The sequence below is a fragment of the Oncorhynchus tshawytscha genome, linkage group LG30 (assembly GCF_018296145.1).
Source record: "Oncorhynchus tshawytscha isolate Ot180627B linkage group LG30, Otsh_v2.0, whole genome shotgun sequence".
Classification (NCBI taxonomy): Eukaryota; Metazoa; Chordata; class Actinopteri; order Salmoniformes; family Salmonidae; genus Oncorhynchus; species Oncorhynchus tshawytscha.
In genome coordinates, this window is record NC_056458.1 from 26,526,494 (window position 1) to 26,552,716 (window position 26,223).

General features: G+C 43.9%; 1 pseudogene; it reads left to right on the plus strand.

Moving 5' to 3' along the window:
- The first annotated feature begins 1,159 nt into the window (after positions 1-1,159).
- LOC112229102 lies at positions 1,160-25,711 on the plus strand (annotated as a pseudogene).
- The last annotated feature ends 512 nt before the right edge of the window (positions 25,712-26,223 follow it).

Genomic DNA, 26,223 nt, shown 5'->3' on the forward strand with positions numbered 1-26,223 from the left:
GGACTGTACAACTGCCATGCAATGGTTTAGAATTGTATTGTTCTATTAGTGTTAGTCACTAGCTAATTTCTCCATTACATTTTTGGGTGTTTCATATGAGAATTGCACCATAGGGATACCCCTCTCAGAGCTGCCTCTTGTTGGACTATTCAAGGAGATTTGGGTTGAAGCATTAGGTTATATGAGAAGGACAAACCAAATTGCTATCCTGGAGGACTGTCTTGAGTTGTGAGGATGACCACACCATTTATTTTCATCATGAGCAAAAGCTATTGGTTTTCTACCCAAAGTTGCAAAGACAATGTTGTGATACATTTGATTAACACAAAATACCATCAAAATGGATAAAAGGGCATTAGCAGGAACCGAGGCATCTAGTGGGCAAAACTTGGTACTTTCACTTTTAAAAAAACACCAAATTCACTGAGAATACATTACAGAGTATGAATAAACAATACTCCAAGTCGCAGCTTCATACAACTTGTCAAACATAAAGAACTGATGCTGTATACTGCCCATTGTGGTGGGCTTGATGTGGATTTTGAGGGGGTCTGTGGGTGGCATTTGACCATTTACAGTGGGGCAAAAAAGTATTTAGTCAGCCACCAATTGTGCAAGTTCTCCCACTTAAAAAGATGAGAGAGGACTGTAATTTTCATAATAGGTACACTTCCACTATGACAGACAAAATGAGAAAAAAAAATCCAGAAAATCACATTGTAGGATTTTAAATTAATTTATTTGCAAATTATGGTGGAAAATAAGTACAGAAATGATTTCAGAACCATCTGAGATGGTGGGGGTCAGGGCTTGCTGAATTGACATGGAACGACACATATAGCAGAGGGTCAGCTGACACTTGAGATGCCATGCTAAGATCCTGGAGCCAAAATGTTTTGGTTGGAGAGGAAGTAGGGTTCCTTGATTTTCATATAGCCATTTAAATGTCCCTTTAAACACAAAAAGTCTTATTTTACTCAGGCAGCAGGAAGATATTGCTTAGTTACTCAAAAGTGATTATGCAGTACAGTATCTATGTGATTCTTGAACTAATCCCGATCCCAATTAAACATTCTGAAATTATGATATTTTCCTTCAACTGTCCACTAAAGTTTAAATCCTGCTGACTTGTGTACTCTGCTGTGTTGTCTAGGTGCTGAAGTGGTCAGACTACTGTCTCCCTCTGGCCTGTAGTCTAGTGCAGCCATTCAGGGCTGTGGCTCAGGCCAGCGTTGACAACTTCAGCCGACCTCGGGGTGGCTTTTATGGAAGATCACCTTCAGCTGGACAATGGACTTGTGCCTTCAAAGATAGTCTGTGAGTTTCTAGTCCTTACCTTTGAAATCAAGGGTTTCAGGGTTGTTAAGTGGAAGAAGTTTGGAACAACCAATACTCTTCCTAGAGCTGGCCTCCTGACCAAACTGAGCAATCGGGGGAGAAGAGCCTTGGTCAGGGAGGTGACCAAGAACCCGATAGTCACTCTGACAGAGCTCCAGGACCTCAGATTAGGGTGAAGGTTCACCTTCCAACAGGACAACAACCCTAAGCACACAGCCAAGGAAATTTAGGAGTTGCTTCAGGATAAGTCTCTGAATGTCCTTAAGTGGCCCAGCAAGAGCCCGGACTTGACCCCAATCAAACATCTCTGGAGAAAACTGAAAAAAGTTGCAGAGAAGAATGGGAGACTCTCCCTATATACAGGTGTCCCAGGCTTGTAGTGTCATACCCAAGAAGACTCAAGGCTGTAATCCCTGCCGAAGGTGCTTCAACGAAGTACAGAATAAAGGGTCTGAATACTTATGTAAATGTTATAATTCAGATATTCCTGTTTTTGCTTTGTCGTTATGGGGTATTGTGTGTAGATTGATGAGGAAAATAAACAATTTAATACATTTTAGAAGAAGGCTGTAAAGTAACAAAATGTCAAAAAGGAAAAAGTCAAGGGGTCTGAATACTTTTTGAATGCACAGTATACATATGTTTTCTAATAATTATTAGTTGTTGGTTATTAGTTATTAGTTCTAATTATTTTATTAGGGTTGTCACAACAGTCACTAGCCCATTTCTCCATAAAATGTTTGGGCTTATTGGGAAAGTCTTCATATGAGAATTGCACCATAGGGATAGCCCTCTCAGAGAACTGCTTTACTCAAGGAGAGTTGGGTTGAAACATTAGGTTGCTAAGAGAGGGACAAATTCATGGAGGACTAGCTTGACTTGTAAGGATGACTACAATTTATTTTCATCACGAGCAAAAGCTGTTGGAATACATTACATGGTATGATTAAACAAAACTCCAAGGCTCAACTTCCTTAGGGGGCCTTTGACCATTTTAAGGTCTTAATCATTGTTGAGAAGGGGTTTGGTCCAAATCGGATGTTGGGTACTATATTTATAGAGTACTATATGGGTCCTATAACTTCAAACGGACAATTTAGGTGCACAATTAGCTTAATTTCTATATATCTTTTAACAAAATAATGTTTCAGGAATGCTAGTCTTATCTGTTTCTAACTATAGAAACCAGTTCAGAACAATCTGAGATGGTCGGTGTCTTTCTTGGGCTTTTTGAGGTGGAAGGTGACTAAGACATTTTTTGAAGACAATTTGTTTTTAGGTCCTAAATGCAGTTACAGTTGTTGGCCAATGCTATCTCAGAACTTCACTTAATTATTGTCAAAGCTAGGCTATATCCCAAAACATTATCCAAATCATTTTTCCAAATCTATTATGAAATTGTTTCACATTGCTTAAAACGGAGAGCGGGCCACATTTTGCAATTAAAATATTGCCCTTTGTGCACATTTCCCCTGCAGTCCTGCTCAGAGAATCTGCTTTTAAAGAACTTTTGGAGAAGGGAAAGTCAGAGAAGCACATCACTTCCTTCTCCCTCAAAAAAACAGACTGAGATCATCCTCTCTGAGCATTCTCCCTGCGAGTGTGAGGTACTCTCAGAGAGAGGCGCCACCCAGCTAACACAATGCAGGAAGGGCAGCCTGCTCCTACCACTGGAGGTCCATAAGGCGTTAGTGGAGAGACGAGGCTCAGAGCCCATACGAGGAGCCAGCCCTGGGGTGGACAGCGGGGACGCCCTGGGTAACAACCACCAGCACATGAAGGGCCAAGGCCACCACCTCTACCTGTCCAGCTGCCACAAGTGCCTGGAGCTGGAGAACAGCACCATACTCTCCATCAAGTACGCCTTGGTTGACAATATCTCCGACCTTCCTCACGACTAGGCTATGTGCACGGACAGCGAGGACGAGACTCTGGACGAATTTGAGGAGGATGAGGCAGAGAGCTTCTTTGGTCAGAGCCGACGGGTCAACGTTTAGCGGGAAGCCCCCCAATGTGCTGAGAGAACAGACATGCCTCTCTGACATATAGAGTAAGGAGTCATGACTGCTCTATTCATGACATTTCTATTTGCATCAGTCAGTGTGTTGCATATGGTATATGAATCCAACTGAATGTGACCCAGGCTTCCCTACCATATATTTGATCAGCCACAAATTATATGTATTTCTTCATTGGCCTGTGATGTGAAAATGGCTAGCTAGCTTGCCCCACAAAATCCAGATAACTGGGTCTGGAAGCCATCAACTCTCTTGTCCGTTAGAGGTCTTACATGACTTCCATCCTCAAGTTGGATAAAAAACACTTCTACTGCTTTACCAATGTTTACTCATCAGTCTCTCAGCTAGAACTGTCATGAGACTGACTGCTTTCTACTGATCAAAGGTCTGTTCCAGCTCTACTGTTTGTGTTCTTGTGGAGCCCTGCTCTCACTTGTTTTGACTGGCCCTCTGGACACACAAACCTGTTCTAAACCTGTTGCATATATTAGACATAGATTTGCATGTATTAAGAATCAAAATGGTTTCTACATTCAGACCTGTCTGGAGTAGGGCTGCCACAATAAACATTTAACTAGACAATAATGGTTGTGTGTGTGTGTGTGTGTGTGTGTGTGTGTGTGTGTGTGTGTGTGTGTGTGTGTGTGTGTGTGTGTGTGTGTGTGTGTGTGTGTGTGTGTGCGTGCGTGCGTGCGTGCGTGCGTGCGTGCGTGCGTGCGTGCATGCATGCATGTGCGCGTGAGTGTGTATGTGTGTGCGTCCACCCGCCCGCCCGCATGTTTGCTTATATGAGGATGTGTGTGTGGGTGGCTGGATGGATGGACAGATTGTGAGCTATGACTTCCGTCTGACAGAAGTCATAGCTCACACTCACAAAACCTTATTGGTCAGTGCACAATGCAATTTCTCTATGTGAAATGAGTGAATTGACGGTTTAAAAAGTGATACCAGTCTGTTATGTACAACCAGTCACTGCCTGGCAGGCTGAGGCTTTATTCCTCTATTGAGTTTGATGATGATGAGGCCTCTGGCTCTTTCATTGATATTCTAATAGGCCCACTGGCACAGTGCTTTGCTCTGCTGTGGTATGTGGGGAATTTGCACTGGGAATAATCAGTGTTTGAGATGGATTTACTCACCCATCTCAGAGGGATCTCCAAGCGCCCAGCCAGGCTAATGCGTCTGATTGGCCTGACGGGGCTATGAGAACAGGAAGTGAAATACCTCAGGACCACACACAGTGAGGCTGTTTCTGGAGGCTTCAGTCTCAGCAGTTATGGGCAATGTAGTATAAAACCCACAACGGCTCTAGAGGCTAGAGTAGTTCTGTCAGATAGGCAGATATGCTGAAATGCCGCACTTGAATTGGGAAAGGATTGTGAAAATGTAATTATTTAAGCGAGGGTCTCAAGACTGCAGCCCAGGTGTAATGGTACTCTACTCTGTTGTACCCATTACTGTGAAAGACAGGTTTCTTGGCAGGGGGATATAAATGACAGCAGAAGTTTCCCTATGCACCCTGTAGCCTGTGGTGAAGTAACTATCCACTAGGTGGCAGCAAATCTCTATTTTGCTCCTTATGAATAGTACAGCCCCATAATTTTTGTTGTGGTGATGCATCTTAGCAAAGAGCAAATAATTCAGTCAGTTCGTTTAATGTTCTTGAGTATTCATTGTGTACACTTGCTGAAAAATGTATTAAAGAACTTGTACGTCCAAATCAAAATCCCTTTGCCCTTGATTTATGAGCTCCAAAACTAATACATTAGCCCTTGATGTCAAATAAAGACCTCAAAACATACCATGGACAGGAGAGGTGCGTCACACCGTTGCCCTCCACCTGGCAGATCACCACTGATGGGCCCACTTGAACGACTTTGACAAGTTAAGTGACTTATTTATCCATCCACTTGGCCTTAGTTGGCCTCCTTGTGCCCGACAACGTAGAAAAGGCCCAAACTGTAGTATTATTATGACTGTTGGGTGTGTTTGGACTGGGCTGTGACCTCTTCACCCCACTGCCCTGGCCACTTTGTTACAACAAACACCAGGATGATGAAAGCGAGGGCATGTGGGACTGCTTCCAGATTGTTCTTGAAAAATGGAAGGTGCTATGTGGGGGGAGGAGGAAGACTGTGAGGCTGGTGAATAGAGTTTTCTCTGTGCACAGTGTCTTGACTAAAGAGAGGGGATGGACTGTGTGCATCTGGCAGTGCAAGCTCTGGAATTTGTAGTGCTGGTACTGGTGGTATCCTTATTACCCAGGCTCCCTTGTTCTACCCCGTCACATGACATGGGTCTGGTCAGTTCCCCACGCAGACAGGTTTCATCAGGAAAGTGTTTATCCCCATTTCACTCTGCTGCTCGCTTCATCACCTCTCTCTCTCTCCCTCTCTCTCTCTCCCTCTCTCTCTCTCTCTCTCTCTCTCTTTCTCTCTCCTCGCTCGCTCACTTATTCCTCCTTCAGATAGATATTTTCTAGTCCGTATAAGTGTAACCTACTTGTTCTGAGGAAGCAGCAGACACTGTCAGTGCTTTCAATTGAGAAACCCACTGAGCCCCCTCGTCCTTATCCCCGTAAGCCCAAAGATATCAGACTCGTTAACAGTGGCCCAACAAGTCTCCAGGGACCACTCTCTCCTTTATGATGGCATAAAGCAGATAATTGAGGCATGCAGATAAGCGACTCTAATTGATTAACCATCACTGTATTCGCTAAATATGGATTTGGGCTAATTAGGCCATCATCCCTGTCCTCTCTCGTTGCCAAGGGGGTGCTAATCATATACGTTTGGGCAGCAGATGGTGCCTTAAAATCACCTAATTTGGGGAGATAAAAGGGGCACAACGTATCCTTTTTACAGAAATGTCTTCTCTCCTCTTTATATAATGGCCCCTGTGGGGTGGCCACCCGCCAAAACTCATGAGTGGTGGTTCTTTTGAATGATCAACTTTGTATTTCTGCTACTCCCCTCCATACACACTACTGCTACCTCCATACCCCTCAACATTCCCACTTCAACTCAAGACAAGAGGCAAGTGAAGTTGCCCCCCCCCCCTTCTTCCCTGAACACTTGTTGAAAAGTGTTGAAGATAAAATAATCGTGACAGCTCATGCTCTCATCTTCTCTAGCTCAATACCTTTAAATGAAGTGGCCAATTTACTCTCCCCTCACACAACTCGATTCTGGTCGTTAAAATAAGTGTTACTTCTCTATTGGAAGAATGCTATCTAGGTTCCATGATGGACTGGAAGTGTGTAATGGTGTTAGTCATTGTTGGGGATCCCTGCGGGTGACGTCTCTCCAGTGTTAGATTAAATAAAGCACTTGCCAACTAGTGGCAGTGATGCGGTTTTCTTTTTGTAGACAGTGAGGCTCTATGGGGTATACCAAGTCAATAGATACAAGGCAATCTGTTTGCTCATGGCTAAAACTAACACTAGAATTGGGGCCTTGGGAGCAGCACAATCTCATGCATTATGACTCAGCATTTATTTATAATTCAACTGTTTCTTTTAATTCACGCAATTCACTTTGCTGTTTTTGGCTGGGAACGAATTATCTAGCCTGCAGTGAATGCAAGGGAAATATTCTCTGTCTGCGTAGTGTCCATATACATTATCATAGTAAATGAGGATCATGTCAAATCTCTCTGTGGAGAAGGGGCTCCCGCTGACATCTTGAGCAACATGGTTAGTGTTACACGTGGTTTTAAAACACAGGAGAGATGTTTTCTGGTGGGAGTCATAAAGTGTGTGACCCTTTTGATGGATGAGAAGTGACTGGAACAGAATGTTTCACCACTCTGGGGACCAGCGCCTAATTCAGCCATGTAATTGATTATCCACAGCCGTTGATTATCTCATTTAAGACTGGCTTCAGCTCGGCTTTTTAACTCTATTCATAATTCATGTTGATTGTCATTGATGAAGATGGCGTCATAGGTGTCAGTATGTTTGTGGAGACCCCTTCAAATGAGTGGATTCTGCTATCTCATCTACACCCGTTGCTGACAGGTGTATAAAATCGAGCACACAGCCATATCTATAGACAAACATTATCAATAGAATGGCCTTACGGAAGAGTGGAGTGACTTTCAACGTGGCACCGTCATAGGTTGCCACCTTTCTAACACGTTAGTTAGTCAAATTTCTACCCTGCTAGAACTGCCCCGGTCAACTGTAAGCGGTGTTGTTGTGAAGTGGAAACGTCTAGGAGCAACAACGGCTCATCCGCTAAGTGATAGGCCACATAAGCTCACAGAACTGGACCACAGAGTGCTGAAGCGCGTAACGTGTAAAAATCGCCTGTCCTAGATTGCAAAACTCACTGCCAAGTTTCAAACTGCCTCTGGAAACAACGTCAGCTTCATGAAATGGGTTTCCATGGCCGTGCAGCCGCACACAAGCCTAAGATGACCATGCGCAATGCCAAGAGTCGGCTGGAATGCCAAGCTCGCCGCCATTGGACTCTGGAGCATTGGAAACGTGTTCTCTGGAGTAATGAATCACGCTTCACTATCTGGCAGTCCGATGGACAAATATGAGTTTGGTGGATGCCAGGAGATCACTACCTGCCCCAATACATAGTGCTAACTATAAAGTAGGAATAATGGTCTGGGTCTGTTTTTCATGGTTCGGGCTCAGCTCCTTAGTTCCAGTGAAAGGAAATCTTAATGCTACATCATACAATGACATTCTAGACGATTCTGTGCTTCCAACTTTGTGGCAACAGTTTGGAGAAGGCCCTTTCCTGTTTCAGCATGACAATCCTCCCATGCACAAAGTGAGGTCCATACAGAAATGGTTTGTCGAGGGGCCTCCCGTGTGGCGCAGTGGTCTAAGGCACTGCATTGCAGTGTTGAGGTGTTCGCTTCCAGGTTAAGTCAGTTGAATGGTGTTTCCTCTGACGTATTGGTGCATCTGGCTTCCGGGTTAAGTGAGCGGGCTTTAAGAAGCAGTGCAGCTTGGCGGGTCATGTTTTGAAGAACGCATGACTCGACCTTCGCTTCTCCCAAGCCCGTTGGGGAATTGTAGCGATGAGACAAGATCGCAATTGGATATCACGAAATTGGGGAGAAATAAAATAAAAAATGCTATTTTGAGATCGGTATGGAAGAAGTTCACTTTGGCTACACAGAGCCCTGACCTCAACCGCATCGTACACCTTTGAGATAATTGGAACGCCGACTGCGAGCCAGGCCTAATCGCCCAACATCATTGCCTGACCTCACTAATGATCTTGTGGCTGAATGGAAGCAAGTCCCCGCAGCAATGTTCCAACATTAAGTGGAAAGTCTTCCCAGAGGAGTGGAGGCTGTTATAGCAGCAAAAGGGGGGGGCAACTCCATATTAATGCCCATGATTTTGAAATGAGATGTTCAACAAGCAGACGTCCACATACCTCTTGTTATGTCGTGTATGTTTTCATGGAAGGATGGGAGCCATATGATATGACGAAATATGACCATATCACTGTAACTCATGAATGAAATTTAAACCTAGGATTCCTTTAGTTACTCTTCACACAGGCCTTTTCTTCTCTTCCTCTGTGTCTCCAGGAGCGCAGGACCAGCTTCCTGAATTGGCTGCACACCCAGGTGGACAAGGAGAGGCTGCTCAAGTCCTCCAAGGCCTCCCTCAAAGTGATCCCCAGTGTGGAGCTCCAGGCTGCCCCCCTGCAGCCCGAGGGGACCCTGGCCCTGGTCACGGACCCCCAGAGTTCCAGAACTGCGAGCAATTCAGCCTGCATACCTATAGCCAGCCCCTGGAGACTCTCACGCTGGGGTGCACAACGCTCTACACACAGGCCACCCCCACCACCATGGACCTGCTAGAGGAGTAAGTTATTGTTACTTGCACCTTGCTCTGGGACAGGGAGGGAGGGGGGTAGCCGGTCAGTAAGGGCCAAATTCTAACCTAAGACTTACTCCAACTTGAAGTTTCACAGAACTCTCCTTTGATGTCAGTGCATGATTTACGCAGAAGTACAAGTTGTCTGCACTCATATCTCCAGTTAGGCTTAGCGGGTGTGGATGGTAAATTTTGAGTTTACAAGCGATGTTAAATAAACATTGACACATACAATGACAAACGCACTGTGATACACTTGTCAGCGTAGCGCCATGAGGTGATTCAGGGTTTAGTAGTGGTGTCTAAATAAAAGTGAAGTTGTCAGACACCAGTGTGGCGAGAGCAGCGCCTGCACCATTACAGGGAATCAGGAGAGATTGATAGAGTGATAAAAAGAGAGAGAGAAAGCAAATGCGATAGAGAGCGAGAGCGAGAGAGAGAGTGGTTGGTCCACCAACCATACTGTGGGTTGGCGGGCAGTCTGCTGGGCTGGAACTAATTTAATGGCTGAGTGACCTCACTGTAGCAGAGGCAGACTGCACCTAATAGAGGTCTTTGTCTACATCCCTACATCTCACTGGGAACTTGCCAGTCAACAGGCGGGATCCTAAGAACAGGTGGAAGCTATTAGAGCTGTCATAAAGTTTGAAAAATGGATTCTGGACCTGCGCTGAAGTGATTGGAACTGACAGTGTTGTCATTAAGGTTGTAAGGTAACGAAAGAGGGGGTTTTGAGTTTTGATTTCTCTCCCTCTGATTTTTCAGCGTTTTAATTTCCAGATGGTCCCCAGTCTTGATTAAGTGGTATTATTCTAGAGGAAAGCCTCTTGATGGATTGCTTTTCTTTGTTTTAGCCTATCCCTCAAGTGTATGGAGTTCTGTCAAGTGTATGGAGTTCTGTCAAGTGTATGGAGTTCTGTCTATTATTTGAAATTATAGGATGATTGTGAGGAAACTTCCATTTTTTACCTGGACCACACTTGCTCCTATCAAAAGGGAGCACCTGGGTTGTGTTCATTATTAAGCACCAAATGGAAGAAAATACTCCAAAACAGAATGAAACAGGGAGGTATTATCTATACTTGTCCAATAATAAACTCTAGTTTTAGTTTTCCATTGCAAAACACTTTTTCAACGCTGTGTCCCAATGAACACAGCCCTTGTAATGTCAATTTAACCCTCACCGACACCAACCATATAGGCACATGGCTGCCTTCCCAGTATTGAGTGTATTTTGTCATTATGATATGGACTGGTAATGATAGTGAAACTACAGTAGGTATCAAGTATGTGTGACTCTCAGTCATACTCAGTCGGTCTTTATTTAGTCTGTGCAACATGCTTTTCTCAATGAATTTGCTGGCCTGTGCTCTTAGATGTGGGGCCTGTTTTTGTGCAGGTGGTAGTGGAATACTGTACGACTGATCCATGACAGTTTAGGAGCTACTCAAGTTTGGCTTGCAGTTTTCTTTGGAGGTCAACCAGGACACTGGATTTAATAAGCGTTTCCTTTATTAGAAAGTGTTTATTTCATTTGAAAGTGGGACTATTTTCGATGCAGGGAGGGTAAGTGCAAAACTAATAAGTTATTCGTTCATAGAGCAGATTTCTTTTTTTCCCCTGTTATAAACCAAAGAAAGACAGGAAGTAAAAATAGGCTGAATAATTCATGGATATAATTGAACTGGCACAAAACAGCAATTAGCTGCACATTCCTATGTAAATGCTTTTTTTATGGTGGTGTAGTCGTCAGTGTTGGCAAGGAAATGTCATTTCAAATGACTTACCGCAGGCAAGAAATGTTCTGACCAATGTATTACTCAAGCAACAACAAAACATGTTCGTTTTTTACCTTATTTTTCTACAGAATGATGCCATTGTTGTATGTATATCTTTTAGTATACAATAAAATGCTCACAATTCTTTGCACCTCTTCCTCATCAACTGAAGTGTATTTAATCAAAGGCTATACTATGTATTATTTCCAGGTAAACTTTACAGTCCATTTTCACATTTTTTAACATTCTTGATCATGTTTCAGTTCACAAATAAATTGCTAAAATAAAAAAATTAAAAATTAAAAACGTACTCCCCAAAACGCAGCTTTAATTATAGATTAATCAGTTCTTCAACTCAATGGTTGAGATGTTCTTTTATTGGTGGGATAAATAGTGGGCCATTGAAGAGGAGATTAATAAAAGGGGAATTTGTGGGGCGGGGTGGGGGTATAGTGCCTGGATCATTGGCTGAGGGAGCTGATGAAGATAGGGGGTTGGTATAGGGTGGTTGGGGGGGCCTATATTGACAGGCAGGCAGGCAGGGTGTGAGCTCAGGGAGGAGGCGGTATGTTTGTCCAGAGTCTTAGTGCTTTGTATGGCCAGGAGCAGCTAATAATAGGCTGAACCGAAGACAGAGGATAGTGTTCTCACAAGGTCACAACCAAGCTGGAAGCCAGTGGGCAGGTTACACACCTACTAACCCCACCGCTACACACTCACTAACCCCATCGCTACACACTCACTAACTCAACTGCTACAAACTCACAAACCCCTCCACTATACACTCACTAACCCCTCCACTACACACTCACTAACCCCACCACTACACACTCACCAACCCCTCCACTACACACTCACTAACCCCACCACTACACACTCGCTAACCCCTCCACTACACACTCACTAACCCCTCAACTACATACTCACTAACCCCACCTCTACACACTCACAAACCCCTCCACCTCACACTCACTAACCCCTCCACTACACACTCACTAACCCCTCCACTACACACTCACTAACCCCACCACTACACACTCACCAACCCCTCCACAACACCCTAACCCCACCACTACACACTCACTAACCCCACCACTACACACTCACTAACCCCACCACTACACACTCACTAACCCCACCAACCCCACCCCACCACTACACACTCACTAACCCCTCCCCCACCACTAACCCCACCACACACTCACTAACCCCACCACTACACACTCACTAACCCCACCACTACACACTCACACTCCACTAACCCCTCCACCCCCTACACACTCACCCTCCCCTAACCCCACCACTACACACTCACTAACCCCACCACTACACACTCACTAACCCCACCCCCACCACTACACACTCACTCCAACCCCTCCACTACACACTCACTAACCCCACCGCTACACACTCGCTAACCCCTCCACTACACACTCGCTAACCCCTCCACTACACACTCACTAACCCCTCCACTACACATTCACAAACCCCTCCACCTCACACTCACTAACCCCACCACTACACACTCACTAACCCTGCCTGCTGCCTGCTGCCCACTCACACTTATTTTATCTCATGACTTTAGACATCAGACCAAAAGCCTTTGAAACATTTTATAAGGATGCTGATATCTTGGGATGTATAAGGATTATAAGGATGCTGACTGTGACAACTAGTTAGTATTGTTTGATAGTCAGAATAATTTCTCGATGGTGGTGTGTGGCATCAAAACAGATTGGTAGCAACCCCTCACCCAGACAGACATCTCCCTCGAGTTCACTGGGGAGGCGCATTCTGCATCCGATAGCCTTTTAAAGAGCCTGTTTTGTTAAGGCCAATTGGCTGCCAGGCTGGTTGTTAACGGCGTGGAAGTGTTTATTTGTGAACAAGGTGGGAATAAGACCCCATGGTGTTCCTGAACACTACTCCACTGGGCCCAGAGAGACATAATGATGCTTTTCCTGCTCTGGTGAACCTGATCCTAGCCCCTGGAGCGCCACACTTACTTTTGTCCGGCGGTCTCTCCTTCCATTTCTCTCTCTATCCCAGGCCAGGCAGCAGGCCCGTACAGAAAACCCAAGGGCCCACTTTTACTCTCCTCTAACTTCTTCTCCTTTTCTAACTAAACAAAGTTTGGCCCTGGTGAGAGGAACAAGTAATGGATGTAAAATACAAATGTTCTCAGTCTTCTATAATGTGGTTAATCATTTATCATACTTCTCAGTTAGTTTTGTTTGAGCGAGAAAAATGATTTTATCCTTCATTACCACCAACAGCATATTCTTGACTTTCTGAATTTGAGTTACTTTCTAAAAAGAATGACTTGAAAGATGACCACCAGCAGTGTAATTTAGCAGTGAAAACCCACCATGTATTTGGTTTGAGTTGCAGGGACATAAACAGGACCCTGTTTAGCTAATGGGAGCAAAACACCTTCCTCCTCTGGAAGTGGGAATAAGACAAACAGGGCGAACAAGGGGCTCTTCTGGTTAAAGCGGCCCAGTTGTTGGGCCAAAGCCCCGGCAATCACTGTTTGTTTTGACAGGGAATCCAAAATCCAAACAGACACTGTATGGAATTAAGGTCCTGTTTCCTGTGAAAAATACGAACCTTGTGCAGCGAAAAATGAGAGAGGGAGAGCGAGAGAGAAAGAGAGGGAAAATGGACGCCCCATAACTGCAGCAGCAGGTTTGTACATAAAAATAAAATTGGTCCAATTGACCTTGCATGCTCTACCTGCAATTATCGAAAATTGTAAGCAGATGCCTAAAGTCCTCATTTCATATTCTGGTGAACATCTGGCACGGCAGGCTGGCGTTAAAGTTAAAGTCTCTAGTGAGTCGGCATTCTAAGGAGATGGAATCTGCAGGTTAGGCTGGAGGAGAGGGCATTGCAGAGCATAGGCTTCAGATAAGAGTTCAAGTGGAGAAGGAGAGAGAGAGAGACACACACACACACTTGCACAAGTGGGAAAAACACCCTCTGGAACACATGAACAAGACACGGAGGAGTTAACATTATGAACATATTTTGTAGTCAGAAATGCAATAGGTATCATCATCAGGGAGCAGAAAAATATGGGCTCAACACTTTGTGATAAAGGTTCTACCTATGTCATGAAAACACAAGCTCCAAGGAAAGACCAACATCCTCTCCAAGACATACAGTGCCTTGAAAAAGTTTTCACAACGCCTTGACATGTTCAACATTTTGTTGTTACAGCCTAAATTTCAAATGGATTCCATTTTTTTTTACTGGCCTACACACAATACCCCATAACATCAAAATGGAATTCTGTTTTTAGAAATGTTTACAAATGAATAAAACATGAAAATCTAAAATGTATTGAGTCAATAAGTATTCAACCTCTTTGTTATTGCATACATAAGTTCAGGAGTAAAAATGTGCTTAACAAGTCACATAATACGTTGCAGGGACTCACTCTGTGTGTAATAATAGTGTTTAACATGACTACCTCATCTCTGTACCCCACACATACAATTATCTGTATGGTCCCTTAGTCAACCACAAATACCAGACCTTTTGGTAGACGGGTAAAAATAAAAAAGCAGACATTGAATATCTCTTTGAGCAAGGAGAAGTTATTCATTACACTGTGGATGGTGTACCAGTCTCTACAAAGATACAGGCGTCCTTCCTAACTCAGTTGCTGGAGAGGAAGGAAACTGCTCAGGGATGTCACTATGAGGCCAATGGTGACTTTAATGGCTTTGATAGGGATGGGTCAACAACATTGTATTCACTCCACAATACTAACCTAATGCAACAAGGCACTAAAGTAATACTGCAAAAAATGTGGCAAAGCAGTTAACTTTATGTACTGAATACAAACCGTTATGTTTGGGGCAAGTCCAATATAACACATTACTGAGTAACACCCTCCATATTTTCAAGCATAGTGGTGGCTGCATCATGTTATGGGTATGCTTGTAATCATTAAGGACTGGGAAGTTTTTCAGGATAAAAAATAAATGTAATGGAGCTTAGTACAGGAAAAATCCTAGAGGAAAACTTGGTTCAGTCTGCTTTCCACCAGACATTGGGAGATTAATTCACCTTTCCGTAGGAAAATAACCTAAAACACAAGGCCAAATATACACTGGAGTTGCTTACAAAGAAGAAAGTCAATGTTCTTGAGTGACTGAGTTACAGTTTTAACTTAAATAATGGGTAAATGTTGCACAATCCAGGTGTGGAAAGCTCTTAGAGACTTACCCAGAAAGTCTCACAGCTGTAATCGCTGCCAAAGGTGCTTCTACAAAGTACTCAGGGGTGTGAATACGTATATAAATTAGATTTGTCTGTATTTAATTTTCAATACATTTGAAAAAATATATTTAAACATGTTTTCACTTTGTCATTATGGGGTATGGTGTGTAGATGGGTGAGGAAAAAAACCTATTTAATCTATTTTGAATTCAGACTGTAACACAACAAAATGCGGAATAAGTCAAGGGGTATGAATACTTTCTGAAGGCACAGTAGGTCCTAAAACAAAGACATCACAGAAAAGCACTAACTCCAAAGAGAGACATCAAGTGGCATCCCTCCATATGTTCTAAAGAGTGAGCTTTCTGACTGAAGCTCTATTAGGGCCATTAAAGGGTCAGTCTTGCCTGGTCCAGCAAAGTCAGGGAAAAGAGGGCATCCCGCCCTCGTCTGCCCTTAGTAATGGACGACGCCTCCCATTGAACCCCTCCAAGGGTGCTATTTGAAAATGATAATTTGTGCCGCTCTTTGACGAAACAGGATTAGCTCAATTAATCACATTTCCAGATTAGTTTTTCCTCTCCTATCGACCATCACTTTTTGCCGGCGGATGATCAATGCAAACTTGCTTATACTAACCATGGCAAATCCAGTTGTGGAAATGGGCATCGACAGCAGAAATAATCTCTTAATTTGAGATATTTTGATCTGGGAGATTGGATGGGAGAGTTATTTGGGGGGGAAATGGCTTTCAGTAAAATATCCTCCAATAAACTACTTATATCACTCTGCCTGATGAGTTATATTTGAATTAAAGTTGTATTATCGGAGAAGAAAATCCAGTCAAATTAAACAATTTTGACATTGTCTGAAAGTTACTGTAATTATTTATGTAACATGGAGGCAGTCATCCATGTCAGTGTGGTCAAAAACGGGTTGCTCTTTATTTGCCAACACCACAACAGCCATTCCTTGTGAGTCTTCATCTGGTGTTTGAGAAGAACCAACAGAGCAAAGCTTCAACCCTAGGTCTACTGAGGGCTAAAATCCACTTTCTGTCTGCTGTGTGTGATGTGTTAAGTATAACCCCCCACCCCCCACTGGTGTACCACACAACCCCGCAGCTAAATGTGTAGAGTTGCAGGAAAACAGCAACATTTTCTCTCAGCCTCATGACAAAATGTGTAGAATAGCATGAGATTAGCTATTAAACTGCTAATTTTGCTTTGCCCCATGACAAAATGTGTAGAATTGCATGAGATTAGCTATTAAACTGCAAATGTTGCTTTTCCCCATGACAAAATGTGTAGAATTGCAGGAAGTTAGCTGTTTAAAATACATTGTTTTGCTGCTCAGACCTTGCAGGTAGCCCTCGCCAAAATGAGGTACACCCCCCCAACACACACCGTTCTCCTCCATACTGAGCCTTTACGCTAATCCGGGACACACACATACACCCTGTCTATGTGTCAGTCTAGTGGGGTGTGAGTTACCACTCCTCCCCACTTGTCCCACAGATGACTTGGCTGGTGGCTATTTATCCTCTGACCCCTTGGCCCTGGGTAAGTGACCCCTTTGGCTCAGCCCCCCCCAGCCCCAGCCCCAGCCACACAAAAGCCTGGCCGGACTTAAAAGGACCCTGCTCTTCTGCGGGGAGAGTTGGTCCCCTCTTTCATTCCCAGACGTGCTACTTTGTAATGTCTTTGTTCTGGGCTTGTAATGTCTTTGTTCTGGCCGGGCCCGGTCAGCGGCGATGAAATGGATGCTCCTGCTGGATGTAGTTGGTGATTGACTAGTAGGGGTTACTACTGCTGCAGTGTTTGCACTCAGACACTCTACCTGTCTTTCGCTCCCTCTTTCTCTCTCTCACCCTCTCTCTTGCTCTTTACCTCTATTTCTCCCTCTCTCTTTATCTTAATCCCTTTTTGCCTTTCCTCTCCCTACTTGAAGACACTGCTCTTTCAGGTTTAACAGTAGTGGACCTGTAACTGTTCGCCTGAGGTCTTCAGACATCAGTTCCCTCTGGTTAAAGGTCACAGCATTGTTTTGCATCCAACAGGTTAAAGTGTATAGAGAGGGTTGGAGGGGGAGTGGGCGAGAGAGAGAGGTAGAGAGAGGGCGGGGAAAGAGTGTGTGTGGGTGCAAGGTGCAGGTTGAGGACGGAGTCCCTGCACATGTGGCTGCTGCTGTTCCCAATCAGGGTCATGCTGCTGATTTGAGGAGACCAACCTAGAGCAACACAGCTGTTTTGTGCTACAGGCCCAGGCTCAGGGAGAAGCTGGCCATATTGTTGGGCCACCACCAGCAACCCAGATATATTGGAGGGAAGCGTGCAAACCATCTTGCTTAAGACATGCAATAATTTATTTCATATTATGAATACTGTTTTTTGTCCGAGTCGCATGTTTGTTGGATCACAAGGACGTTGCATTCTTATTGCAGCAGTACAATGGCTTTGTGGTTAAAGCAGCGTTTCCCAAACCAGGGGTCGTGACTCCATGTGGGGTCACCTAATTTGAAAATGGGGAATGGGGTCACGAGAGAAACTCCAAATATATATTTTTCTGTTGGTTCAAAGAACCGGGGTTACGTCCAGCTACATGCGGTTCTAATAAACAGAGCGGTCTCGGTTTTCTTCCTACAAATGTGGCTTTATCTTTTAAATGGTTTAAGCTACAAGATATTATGACCCCATCACTGAAAGATAAGACTCTCACGAACATGTATGTGTCTTCTGTTTCCCTCTACAATGCCAACAAGCTTCAAAAGACTCATTAGAACAGAGTGGACAAGACCAGGCATTAAATCAGACTGGGGGAAGATTACACAGAAGATTTGACAAAATTCTTGCCTGATGATCTTCTGAACTTCCCAATTCCTTTCTGATGCATTTCAGTCACTTCAAACCATTATTCATTACGACTAAAGTACTGTCAGACTGATTTGTAGTAGACCGTCATAGTCCAAATTAAAAAAGTTGACATACATTTTCTGAAGGCACTGTACTTACTTACACTGGCATGCAGAGTTTTATATTTCTTATTGGAGCAGTACACTGGCATGAGGAGTTTTTATATCTCTTATTGGAGCAGTACACTGGCATGAGGAGTTTTTATATCTCTTATTGGAGCAGTACACTGGCATGAGGAGTTTTATCATTTCTTATTGGAGCAGTACACTGGCATGGGGAGTTTTATCATTTCTTATTGGAGCAGTACACTGGCATGAGGAGTTTTTATATCTCTTATTGGAGCAGTACACTGGCATGAGGAGTTTTTATATCTCTTATTGGAGCAGTACACTGGCATGAGGAGTTTTTATATCTCTTATTGGAGCAGTACACTGGCATGGGGAGTTTTTATATCTCTTATTGGAGCAGTACACTGGCATGAGGAGTTTTTATATTTCTTATTGGAGCAGTACACTGGCATGGGGAGTTTTTATATTTCTTATTGGAGCAGTACACTGGCATGGGGAGTTTTTATATTTCTTATTGGAGCAGTACACTGGCATGAGGAGTTTTCTTTTTCTTATTGGAGCAGTACACTGGCATGAGGAGTTTTTATATTTCTTATTGGAGCAGTACACTGGCATGAGGAGTTTTTATATTTCTTATTGGAGCAGTACACTGGCATGGGGAGTTTTTATATTTCTTATTGGAGCAGTACACTGGCATGAGGAGTTTTTATATTTCTTATTGGAGCAGTACACTGGCATGGGGAGTTTTTATATTTCTTATTGGAGCAGTACAGACACCACCATCCAAATGATCTGAAGTACGTGTTGCTTCCCTTCAGTATAGACCATGAGGTTTCTCATCTAAAACAGTGTGAATTAACTCCTCATCTTTTGTCTCTCACTACATTTTCTCTCCTCTGCTCTTATTCTATTCAGGGAGAGGAGAGTTTCCTTGTCCATTTGTTTCACTTGCAGGTGAAAGCCCCGCCATTGTAGCCATCTAATTGCTAATTGTGGGCCTTTTCTCTCCCTCTTTGTGGACGTTGCTGAGAATTTTTCTAATGCGTTTGGGCTTTTCTCTGAGCCAGCGGCAACAACGCTCCGTGGATGTGCTTTCAAAATGAGATTAACTTTCTAGAGGAATGCATTAGCCCCCCAAGCTTTACAGCCCTGGACTGGCTGAGCTGGCCCTTATTAGAGATGGCTCTTCACTCAAGCACACACACGCACATACACTCACATGCACTTGCTTCTACGCACTCATATACATGTACACGCACAAACACCCATACCCCCCACCCCCTCGTACACGCACAAACACCCATACCCCCCACCCCCTCCTTTATTGACAACCTCCCATTGAGCATATAAGAGCATTACCATGTTTAGGAGTGAGATGTTTTGTGTGATCTGTTGCTGATCTCATATTTGCGTTGCAGAAATTAATTTGATGCTGGTTTGCAATGCTAAGCTGGCCCAGGGAGAGAAGGGGGAACTGATTTCAGAGGGGACAAAGCCCCTGAAAAAGAGACATTTGGGGGGGGTAAAATACCCTCCACCCAGAAACGGCTCATTTTGGTTCCCAGCTTTGGGACAATGCAGCTTTTCTTTCTCCTCTCTCTGTGGCTGGGCTGTGGACTGACTCTATAGTGGAAACTGGACCAGTCTGGGACTCACTGCTGGGCTGGAAGAGACAGACTGGAAGTGGCTCTCCTTTTCTTTCTTTTTTTCTTTCTGTCTCTCTCTCTCTCTGGCACTCTCTCACTCCAGTTCCAAATTCTACCACTCACCACAGTAACCTTACTACTGTTTTTAAAAAAGCTGCTTTTGAGACATTGGACTAATAAGGACGCTGGAGCAAGCAATTGACTTGCACTTATTTTACCCATTACCAAACCATATGAATCAGTGGTCCACGAGTTGGCCGAATATTGCCTATTGTGAAGGTAGACTTCCATATGGATATTGCAATACACTTCAGCTAGAGTAAAACTTAGTGTACATGTTATGTCACACTTAATAACTTAAGAAGTGCATTGAGTATTCATCCCAGTGTTTTTTTCATGAGATGCTTCAAACTTACTACACTTGGAGGCATCTTCTCACATTACCAGTAGTACATCTCCTCTTTTTTTCACCCACTTCCCACTGCATCTCAGTCCACTGCATCTCAGTCCACTGCATCTCAGTCCACTGCATCTCAGTCCACTGCATCTCAGTCCACTGCATCTCAGTCCATTACCTTCCTCCTTGGCTGTAAACAATGTAAAATCACACACCTCTAACACACACAAATTGAAGCGCACGTGCACACCCACATGCTGCCCACACCCCCAGCTGTATCAGACACTTATTGGTGGACAATGCTATCCTGGCAGCTTGGTGAGAAGGTCAGCGCCTGTCTTCCTAGCCTTGTTAAGGCGCTGATGTTCTTATTAAAAGCTAATTCCTGGGGCTGAAGGACTCCAAAGAGCTAGCCTGGCCCCCATTCGCCTCCCCTTACGCCTTGATTGGCGAAGGGACGGCCGTCGTCACGGAGCGGCACGCAGGGTTCTCCGGTGGTCCTGCCAAACTGCGCCAGCGCTCAATTAGGGCCCCTGCGCAGTGCTGCGAGCCAGGCCACCTCCTAACTGGCCTCAGCCACGGGGAGGTCATGCTCCTGCTAACAGGGCTCACACACGGCTCTCACACACACACAGCTCAAACTGCAGCTACACACTGTCACGGGGAGCAGCCGGCTGCCACCCCTCGCCTGGTTCGGAGGTGTGTGTGTGTGTCTGTGTGAGGGAAGATTTATAAAAGCAGTGTCACATTTACTATGCCAGTATACAGGATCTCATGCCTTTTTTTTAACTAAACCATCCATGAAACTATTTTCTCATCACAGGTTCATGGCCAAGCATTACTCAGCATCATCATAATTGATTAGCCTAAATTACATGCTACTTTTTTATTTGTATTCATTCCCCATTTTATTAATCTTATTTTGTCAAATAAAGTACGGCAGAATAAAACATGTTTTCCTTGTGTCTAGAGATTTCCAAGGCTTGTGTTTTTTGACACAGCAAACGCCCAGGTTTTTTGTTTTTGTTGGTTTTTACTCGTAGAACACGTGATGGCAGTTTTTTGGCCATTGGGCCATTATACCACGTCCAATCTAATTACTATCAGTTTGAGAGGACAAATTCTTACATCTGCAAAATCAGAATCTGGTTATTTTTTTACATTTTATTTTCTCTTATTTCTCTTTTTGGCTTCCACCAGTCTCATTTACAAAGATCAAGGGATTTGCAGCTAACAATAACATTATGAAATGACTCCAAGAAATATATCTCTTGTCTGCAGCTCAGTAGCTCCCCAACCCACTCAGGCTATCATTTTTCATCTGAGAGATTGGATTTATTTGGTTTTGATTAACATTTGAGAATGTGTTTAAAAAAATGTATTGTGATAATTCTACATTGCTGTACATCCAAGCACAATGAACAAGTCCCTACAATAAAGTGAGCCCTAGTAACATCCAACTAGACATACCATATGTTAAGTCCTAGATTGAGTCATCAGTGGTGGCAGTAGCCCCAACCATCCCTTTGATAAACACTGTCCCTAACAAGGCTCTTTAGATGAAGGCTGTTTGGCCACAGAGTTTGGGAGGATTAACACGGGACTGTTCTAATCTGATTTGCTGACACGGCCTCTTTGCATCAGAAAAGCTCACATTCCCCTTCTCTCTCATCTGCCCTGCCAGCTCCACAGTCTTTGAAAATGGGCCAGTAGATGAAGGGCTTCTTGGCTAAGACCTCTGGGTCAATTCATTTTCTCTGGAGATGACAGCTTGTTCAAATATTTCGCTTCACGGTTATTGACAGTGTGTCGCATCCAACTGTCAAACGCTGTCTATTTTGGCAGTGTGGATTTGTTTTTGGTTTTCAAGGTATACATTGGCCATGGGGTCTTGTCAGTCTTTGTGTACTTACTGTATAACAATGTTTAGCACAGAAAGACTCCAGAGTCATTCAAGCTAGGTGTGCTTACATTAATGTGCGTTTTCTACCCTCTGCACAGTGTATACACACACACCATCCTTACATGGCAAAGACATCTTGCTGACCAAATGTTTAAGATAAGATTGTGTCCAGGACCTATGTGTGTGTCTAGCATTTGTGATGTGGGTTTGGGGTGAAAGGAGAGGTGCAGAGTTAACACCTCAACTGGCTGAGTAGTTTATCTTTAACAGAGTGTGATTAATGCAGGGTGGCCATGCGGCGCGACACTAGTAGCCCAGGGCCTTCTAGAAAGGAAACATTAACTACCAGGTGCCTGCAGCCAAGCTACTTGAGAGAACGGAGGAAACATTCTAAAATGATTGATAAACAAAGTCCTCTTTTTACTCTCAATGGAAAAGTAGTTGCTTGTGTATTTGTGTTTGACTAGTAATCACATATGAAGTAGGCCTATGTTTTTGGTGAGTTGTTGAAGTAGGCATACGTCACACATAGGGAAGCGGACTACTTTGACTATGTGATTAATTAGCATTAGATCCCTTGATTGACACCTCGTTATTGTGAGTGTCATGTGTGTGTATGTGTGTGTGTCACAGGGGTCAAGTGGACACTTGTTTTCTTTGGTGAGGGGGATTGTTTGACTGGAGCACCTGGTGATAGGAAGGTCAGTGGTTCAACTCCAGTCCAGAGGGGCTAAGGGCTGGGCACTGATGGGATGGGGGGTGTACATGTACGTGTGCTTGTGAGAGAGAGAGATAGAAGGACCACTCGACTCAACCCTTCCCCCTCAACTACCTAATACTTTGGGAAATGATTTCTCATAGCGACACCAATGAGTGAATGCAGAACTAATGTAGCTACTCAACTACCATTTCTCTTGGAGCTTTTCATTTACAGAGTGTTGCAATTGTATGAGTAATACTTGATCACTATAATCAGTTATGTGAAGGCAACACTTTCCTCTTTTGACAATTTTTCTTCCTTTCCTCCTGTCCTCCCCAGGTTGATGCTCCAGCTGCCTGAGGAAATGGGCTTAATGTCTGTAGCTGCTCGACAGTCCCAGGGTAGAGGTCAGTTTCCGCCACAGCTCTCTCTCTCTGTCTCAATGCACCTACATTGGTTAATTGTTGTCCCTCGTCACAATGAATAACCTAAATTGTGACATCATGTCTCCTCTCTCTGCCTCTTTGTGTTTTTGTTGTTGTATTTTCCGTGTGTGTCAGGCTTCAGGCTTCGGGGGAAAAGCGGGGCTGAGTCCTCTGGGATGTGCTATGTTCAGTGTGCAGGTGTCTGTGAGCTCCAGACTGGGCCAGAGGATCCCCTTCCTGCAGCACCTGGCTGCGCTGGCAGCGGTGGAGGTTGTACGCACCCTGCCCGATTACTAGGTACAAACACTGCATACTGCTGCGTGATACCACCATGCTATCTCCAAGCTATAGCCATAGACCCACCCTATCCCTATCTATGTCACTGAGCTTCAGCCTGTCATCACTAGAATACTTTACTTACTACACTAATACATTTCCATTGGGAGCACTCCTTATCCTGAATAAGGGACTGCAGGGTTCACACAGCTGTTCATAGCCAGTCAGGTGTCCCTCTTCTTATTGTTCTATTCAGCGCAATGCACTTCCCTCTCCAAATGGATGGTGTGTCCAACTCACTGATCAAAGGGTTTTGTGCTAGAACCCTCCTTTCTCCCCTCCTCATTAAACATTTATTTTACATGGGGTAAAAGGTTCCTATTTTGCTTCCAGGTGCTTGTGTTGTGTGTGTGAGAAAATATATGCACTGCAGTGTGGGAGTCTGATGAGAAACACTCTGGTGTCACACTACCCAGTTGTTTATGGGCTCTGGCCAGTCAGCCAACATGTAGAACAGGCCAACGCATGGCACAGGATGTATTACCGGACGTGATGAAATAACAGCCAATGCTAACTTTGCCTAAATATTTATCTTAATCAAGACTAGAGGTCTTGGCTGGATATGCCATTTTTGGAGGTACTATAGGCCTGTCAAAGCCATTGTAGAAATGTAGACGTGGGGCATGAGTTACGGGTAAATATAAACAGACATGGTGGCCGTTTTAGGTGATGTACTGCAGATGGGGCAGAACCTAATCTTCAAAGCCAGCCAGACTCAGAAGAGCTGCTCAGGTTGACAGATATACAGCATGGCATTTTGAACCCATGGAGACACTTCTACAGATTGGTTTTACAGACAGGCCATGTAAAACTCAGATTTTTTTTCTATCTCTGTTTTAGCTTGTAGTATTAGATCTGCTGTTTGTATGTGTAGCATCATGTCTTACAAGTGAGTTTTGTTTTTAAGTGGATACTGTATCATAATACTTGTACTTATGTACCTGTACAGTATATACTAGTAATGTATTGTACCTCTGAGTGCCACTTGTTTGTCATACATGTTTGTGTATCTCATGTTCAGTTTTGGTCTCTTTCTAGGACATTAATCGCAGATTGAAGTGGCCTAATGACATTTACTACAGTAACCTGATGAAGCTTGGAAGAGTGCTGGTGACATCAACAGTCATGGGACCAACCTTCCATCTCCTCGTTGGTCAGAATCTTCTTATATTTATGTTAATGCCAGTGCAGTGTAATGGAGGATCTAGTCTAGCCTTAAATCATAACGTGGATTTAAGGCTAGATTGTGTTGATGTTTATGCCAGTGCTTGGATAAAAAGTCATTTATATTACTCTTGGTGAAGAATTTGTTCTTAATGAAGGTCTTTAAACAATCTCCTTCTTCAGGCTGTGGCTTCAATGGGAGCAACAGCAACCCCACCATCTGTATCAACAACCTGGTGATGCAGCACAACCGAGAGTGTGGCACCAGCATGGAGGCCCTGAGCTCAGCACAGCTCATAGGTCGCACCCTCACCTCCCTGAAGCAGCTCATCTCTGCCTTCCAGGAGAGGGGTCAGAGGCCGTCCTGCCCCTCTACTACAAGAGATGGGTGCACAGGTAAACAAGCTGCAACACCCCTACTGTAATCTGTGGTACACTCCATTCCTCCTCAGTGGGTTTGGTTTCATGAATTTTTCACATAAAGTAAACATTTTCATTGGTCCTGATATTTATTTGAGGGCATTGTGCAACAGAGCAATTCCGCTAAAAGAGAACGAGAATGCACCGGTACTCTGCATGCTATCTGTAAAATCTGCAGCTGCTGATCATGATATTAATTGTCATTCTAGAGGAAATGAATCCCACATCTCGCCACAGTCACAACAATAAACATCTCCTAATCTCCAGACGTAACATGTAACATGTCCACATGTAAAAATAGGATTGCTTTTACACTACATTGACCTTGATGTGCCCTCTGCCCTGTCTCAGCGGGACCCAGGTGTGTCTGTGGAGCGAGAACGGCTCCCATGCCGACGTGGTGGGCCTCGACGACAAAGGCTTCCTGTAGGTGCACTCTGAGGAGCAGGGTTTGGTCTCCTTGCAGGCTAATGGCAACTCCTTCGACATGCTGAGGAACCTGGTGGTCATCAAGCAACGCTAGGACCCTGTAAGGACCCCTATGGAGTATGCCCACCTGGTTGCCTGAAAGGCATTTTAGCCAGTGGCATCATGAAAGAAGATTAGCCAGCTCCTTCATAGCTTGAGTCGGAGATACACTAACTGTTTGTGAGAGGATCTCACACAACTAATCTGCTAGGTAAAATTACTACTTACATTTTTGTATTGTTTTTTTGCTAGTTAGAATAAGTAATTTACTCTATCAAACTTATTTGCAAGTAAAAATACAAATTTTCTCTTATTTTACTTGATAGATTGGCTGAAGCTTATTTGGAGCCTAAAACAATTGAATCTTTTTTTTATACCATCCCATAGTATTTAGGAAGCTTTATTTAGGTCAATCTGAAGTTGGCCTGTTTAGTATAGTGTGGTGGTAGTGGAATTACTTGAGTAGTTCATATTACACTATCAAATTATAATTGGCAGCTACAGGATTTCTAAAATACAGTCATTTATGAAGAATACAAAATTAGTCATTCACCAAATTCACTTATA